At 40.8% G+C, this 6,224-nt stretch overlaps 1 pseudogene; it reads left to right on the top strand.

Moving 5' to 3' along the window:
• The first annotated feature begins 1,943 nt into the window (after window positions 1-1,943).
• LOC122428841 lies at window positions 1,944-2,725 on the top strand (annotated as a pseudogene).
• Window positions 2,726-6,224: the final 3,499 nt, after the last annotated feature.

Raw genomic sequence — 6,224 nt, 5'->3', positions numbered from 1 at the left:
AGAGCCTGAAACTTGGAGAGATCTCTTGGGGAAAAGTTGGGCTTTGAGTTTCATGTTTCTCCCAAAGTCTCATGTTTCTCTCCTCAATCACGTGTCATGAAACAGCTTCTTCTTTTGATATTTTTTCAACCATTTAAAATGGTAAAGCCTTTCTTAACTTGCTGGTTGTACAAAAACAAGTAGTGGGCTGGATGTGCTCCACGGGCTGTAGTTTGCAGAGCTCAGACTTGGAAACAAAAAGGGAGGAAATTGGTTTTTGATCATAAAACTGTCCTAAAAATTATTGTTTGTCCCTGAAGTTTCACGAGGAAGACTTTTTTTTAACATGACTATGATAGTAATTGCTGTTGTTCATTCATTCATTCGTGTCCGATTCTTTGTGACCCCATGGACGGCAGCACGCCAGGCTTCCCCGTCCATCACCGTCTCCCAGAGTTTGCTCAAACTCATGTCCATTGAGTCAGTGATGCCATCCACCATCTCATCCTCTGATAGTAATAATAGCTAATACTTTAATAGTGGTTTCCATGTGCCTGATGCTTGTGAAGTACTTTCCTCTATTTATTTATTTGGTTCTCATGATACAGCAATGAGTTAAATATTCAATACTATTAAATAATTTAGCCAAATTCTCAGTTTTAGTGAAAATAGCAGGGCCTAGATGCAGATCCAAGTGATCGCCTTCTAGCATGCCACACTTAACCACAAGGCTAGTTTCTCACTTACGTTGGTCACACACCCAGTGAAGCCCGCTATACTGTTTTTCTGCTTGAGTTTTCTAGACAGTTTAGCAGGGTGTTCTCATGTACAACCTGTCTTCAAGGAGGTGTCTGAAGTCAGAGAGATAGAAAAGTGCTGAGCAATCTTCAATATAAATCAACATACATTTTTTAAATTCTTGAGTGACATAATTTTAGCAGGTAAATTGATCATCACAGGAAGGCTTTCAGAAAAGTTTTTTAAAATGAGGATGAAGAAAGAAAGCTTTATTTGATTGGGTGAGTCCACTGGGGACATAGTGAGTCTGATTGTCCTTTGGGAACTCAATAGGCCTCCAACCAGCAGAGTGTTTTACTTTCCATCTAATCTCCAAGTCACTAATCAAAAGGAGGACTGTAGCCCATAAGAAGAAAATTCATCATGAAGGACTCCAAGTCTGTGAAAATTTTCTCATATATATGTGGCCAATTGTAATCAGTCTCTGAAACAAGTTATGTTTTATGTGTATGTGTGTGTTTGTTGAGAAAGGACCACACTTCATTTGTGTGGGGAGGACAAGAGGTACACTATAAAAGCCTGTGGATTCTGCAAGATTCTAGCTGTACCACTTTTGTATTGATTAACACCTGGCAATTTCCTTTCCCTCTCTAGCAGCCAATTACTTCTCTGAAAAGAATAAAATAGGGATGATAATATTACTAAATTCACAGGGTCATTGAAAAGATTAAGGGCAATAATGTATGTGCATTGCAATCTATAAAAAATACATATATTAATATATTTTAATAAAGCCAGTGAAAAAAGACAAGTCAAGCTGAATCTAAAGGAACCCTATTGCTACCTGCATCAGCAAATCAAGATAACACAGTTGCTGTTTCTTTTTTCAATAATAGCTCGAAGGCAGCTAATAGTATAACCTCTGTTGCAGGTAGTTTCTGAGTCGCTGTCACTTTAGAAATGTCTTAGGGGACAGATTTTCCTGGAGGACGAAATGGCAACCCACTCCAGTGTTCTTGCCTGGGAAATCCCATGGACAGAGGAGCCTGGCAGGCTACTTTCTATGAGGTCACAGAGTCAGACACGACTGGACATGCATGCAAAAAAAGGATAGATTTTATGAAAATGTTTGTTTTACCTTCCTTTAATGAGAAATATTTTCCCAGTTTTGGTCTTAACTTTCTATGTTTTAAAAGAATGTCGCTCTTTTCGTGCCTAGCACAGCCATGACTCAGGGTCCCAAGAAGCATGTAGCAACTCCAAAACATTGGATGCTGGATAAAGTGACTGGTGTGTTTGCCCCTCGTCCATCTACCTGTCCCCACAAGCTGAGGGAATGTCTCCCCCTAACCATTTCCTTAAGGAATGGACTTAAGTATGCCCCAACAGGAGATGAAGTAAAGAAGATTTGCATGCATCATTCCATTAAGACGGATGGCAAAGTCCACACCAATATAACCTACCCTGCTGGTTTTATGGATGTCATTAGCACTGATAAGTCTGGAGAGAATTTTTGTTTGATCTATGACACCAACGGTCGTTTTGCTGTTCATCGTATTACACCTGAGGAGGCCAAGTATAAACTGTACAAAGTAAGAAACATCTTTGTGGGGACAAAAGGAATCCCTCATCTGGTGACCCATGATGCTTGCATCATCCGTAAGCCTGATCCCCTTCTCAAGGTGAATGACACCATTCAAATTGACTTGGAGACTGGCAAGATTACTGATTTCATCAAATTTGACACAGGTAACGTGTGCGTGGTGACTGGAGGTGCTAACCTGGGAAGAATTGGCTTGATTACCAGCCAGGAGAGAAATCCAGGTTCCTTTGATGTAGTTCATGTGAAAGATGTGAATGGCAACAGCTTTGCCAACAGCTCTCGAACATCTTCCTTATTGGCAAAGGCAACAAACCATGGATCTCTCTTCCCCGTGGAAAGGGTATTTGCCTTACCGCTGCTGAGGAGAGAGACAAGAGACTGGCAGCCAAACAGAGCATGGGATAAAATGATCTCTGGGTGATGTGATTGGAGAAGTCTTTGCACCTGATTAAAGATAATTCCAAGTGATTAAATTTTAAAAAGAAAAAGAAACTCAACTACTAAAGTTAGAAATAGGTGTGGTGGCCTCTTAAGGAAAAGGTATGCTATTTGATAAAAAATCTCAGCTCTTTTGATAGTTCTTAGTTCAGGTTAACTAACATTCAAGAATAAATTGATGTTTTTTTTTCAGTTGTGTCATTTAAAACTGCCAATGTTATCCATTCCAAGGTTTACCTTTATTGTTATCAGCCCACTCTGTCATCACCCAAAATTAAATTACTAGCTTTCCTCAAGATTTTCTTATTTTTGATCAGATAAAATTTGCCTTCTTTGCAGTTTCAAGATGAATAGGGTGTACATAGGATTTGGGCTTCGTGTTGATTGAAAGTATAGCTCTCTAGCAACAAGGATCTTGCTGGCTGACCTCTGTTACATGTAAACACAAGCAGAACAGAAAGAAAAATGTGTTACACACTTGTATGTGTTAGTTCAGACTACCATAACACATAACAGGAGTTGGATGGTTTAAACAACAGACTGATTTCTCATAGTTGTGAAATCAATAAAGTCCACGATCAAGGTGTGGGCTGATTTGGTTCTTGACTAGGGCTTTCCTGCTAGAGTGTAGATAGGTGTATTCTCATTATGTTCTCATGTTGAGGGGAGAGAGAGAGAAAGGGAGAGAGAGGAAGAGAGAAATAGAGACCGGGGAGAGAGAATGGGAGAGCGAAAGAGAAAGAGAAGTAAAGCGAGAGAGGAGAAGAAGCCAGCAAGATTCCTGGTCTTTATAAGGGCACTAATTCCATCATGGGGGCTCCATCCTCATGACCTAATTAGTTCCAAAGTCCAACCTTCTAATACCATCACATTGGAAATCAGGGCTTCAACATATGAATTCTAGGGGAGCAGGAATCAGTCCATAGCACTGTAGAGAGAGACAGCTCCTCTGCAGCAAATCCTCAAATGGGATTGCGCTTGCTTGCTTTGGAGACAAAACATAAACAATTAATTATTCCAAAGCTGGCTGAAGTAGAGGAACTAAATAGAATTTCCTCAATGACTCTTGAAAACAAAGTGGTCTTAGGACTCCCCTGGTACAAGGATGATTTGAAGAAGGAATAGCTTGTGAATGCTTGTAAAATCTCATTTTGATAAATTTAAGAGAGATGGAAGTGGCATTGCTACATTCCGATTATATTTAAATGGAATGATATCAAAGCACAGAGGTGGTGTTACTGGGCAGAATTTGGTTTATCTAAATAAAGCCAGCATTGTTACGTACTGGTTTTTCCATTTCTTCTTCATTTTCATCTCCTTTCCTCTGCACCGTGTGGAGGTACCTGCCTTGGAGATATTCTTTCCCTGATCTCTAGTTCTGACAATTTCCCCACTCTCATTTATTTTCAACCTCCTTCACTCCTCTGGGTCCCTAATATAACAATACTGATACAGTAGAAAGCGCTAATTCTGAACCATAACCGTGTTTTCATTCAGCAGATCCACTGCTATGTGGACAGGGACTTGTGAACGCATCTGTTCTACAGGATTTTTCATTTAAAATAATTTTCTGAAACCACATCAGCAAAGTACTACTGTGATAAACTATCCCAAAAGATGTGGATGTAGTTTTGCTAATCACAACTCTAAATTAAAATGGTGTGTAATCATGGGATTCTACCTGTATTCATTTGTTCTCACACGTTTATGAAGTCAAACTCTGAGCTAGTGTTATTTAGATGTGGATTTCAGGTTTTGTCCTCACCTAATCATTGAACTGGGCCTTTATGGGGTTGCTGGACCCCCTGGCATTCAGTGGCAAGGCTATTAGCCTTGGTGAGGAGAAAAGTTTTTGGAAAAACACACTGCTTTATGCTAGATTAGCTATTAACTGTTTCTTCAAAAATTGTACCCAGTTTCTCCTGTGATAAACTTATGATGGAGTCTATAAGATGCAAGGGCCTGAATAATATCATTCTAATAGTCTGCCATTGGTTGCCTTGATTACGGAGGTTAACATTAGTGCTTGAATAATACTTCTTGCTTGTTTTCCAAAGCCCTACAAAGTGCAAAGTGCAACTAAAGGCACAACGCAACTCTTTCTGATCTTGAATTTCAGATGAGTGATACCCAAACGCGGGGGTCCCCAGCCCCCAGGCCATGGACTCTTACATGTCTGTAGGTTGTTAGGAACCAAGCTGCTCAGCAGGATGTGAGCAGCAGGTGAGGGAGTGAAGTTTCACCCGTATTTACAGCCACACCCCATCACTTGCATTGTCACATGAGCTCTGCCGCCTGTCAGATCAAGGGTGACATAAGAAATGCAATGTGCCAGAATCATGCCAAAACCATCACTTACACACTCCGGGTCCATGGAAAAATTGTCTTCCACAAAATCAGTTCCTGGTGCCAAAACTGTTGGGGACCACTGCCCAAAGGGAATTGAAGAATTTTATATCTGCCTGTAGCTAGCTCCAGGACAGTTTCCTATGAAGAGAAACTTGGCTCTAGGGGGGCAGTCACTGAAATCGCTGGGATGGACTTTAGCCATGTTAGTTTAGTACAGTGACTCTTAAATGGGGTTATTTTATCCCTCTTCTCCACTGCAACCAAGGGCATTTGGTGATGTGTAGAGACATTCTGGCAGCTAGAACTTGGGGGAGGTGGTGTATCTAGTGAGCAGAGGCCACAGATGGTGCCCAACATGAGACAATGCCCAGGACAGTCCCACACGACAAAGAATGATCTGACCCCAAAGGCTAATAGTGCTGAGACTGAGAAAGCCTGGTTTCAATAAGGAGCATGTTTGGACCTTAGCAGTTAAAAGGCTAAGGAGGATGGCAGCCCAGACTATAGACTATAATGCAGCTACCAAACAGTGACTTAGAGCTATGCGTCTCAATTTGTAGAGCTGTTAAAGATGTACTAAGTGGATAAAAGCAAGTTACAAGTGATGATGATAATAATTATTATTATAACCAATCTTTATTGAGAAGTTACTCGGTCATTACATTAAATGCTTTAATTACATCATCCCATTAAATTCTTCCAACAATATGGGGTATACATTATTATTAATCCTGCCTTTCTATACATTGACACTGAGGCATGGAGAAATTAGGTGAAGTTGCCTAAAATCACACATGTTACAGCCTCCAGAGCTCACTTGCATCATCACTTCGTGTGTGCTGTGTGTGTTAAGTCGCTTCAGTCGTGTCCGACTCTTTGCGACTCCATGGACTGTAGCCTGCCAGGCTCCTCAGTCCATAGGATTCTCCAGGCAAGAATATAGGAGTGGGTTGCCATTTCCTCCTCTAGGGCATCTTCCCAACCCAGGGATCAAATTCACGTCTCTTAACATTTCTTGCTTTGGCAAACGGGTTCTTTACCACTAGCGCCACCTCAGGAGCATCACTTCATCTATATGTACAAATACAATGATACGATACTAAAGAGTTTAAAACAG

This window comes from Cervus canadensis, chromosome 27 (assembly GCF_019320065.1).
Source record: "Cervus canadensis isolate Bull #8, Minnesota chromosome 27, ASM1932006v1, whole genome shotgun sequence".
In the NCBI taxonomy this organism is placed as follows: Eukaryota; Metazoa; Chordata; class Mammalia; order Artiodactyla; family Cervidae; genus Cervus; species Cervus canadensis.
Note: the sequence above shows the minus strand (reverse complement) of the source record. Positions and strands in the feature narration are given on the sequence as shown.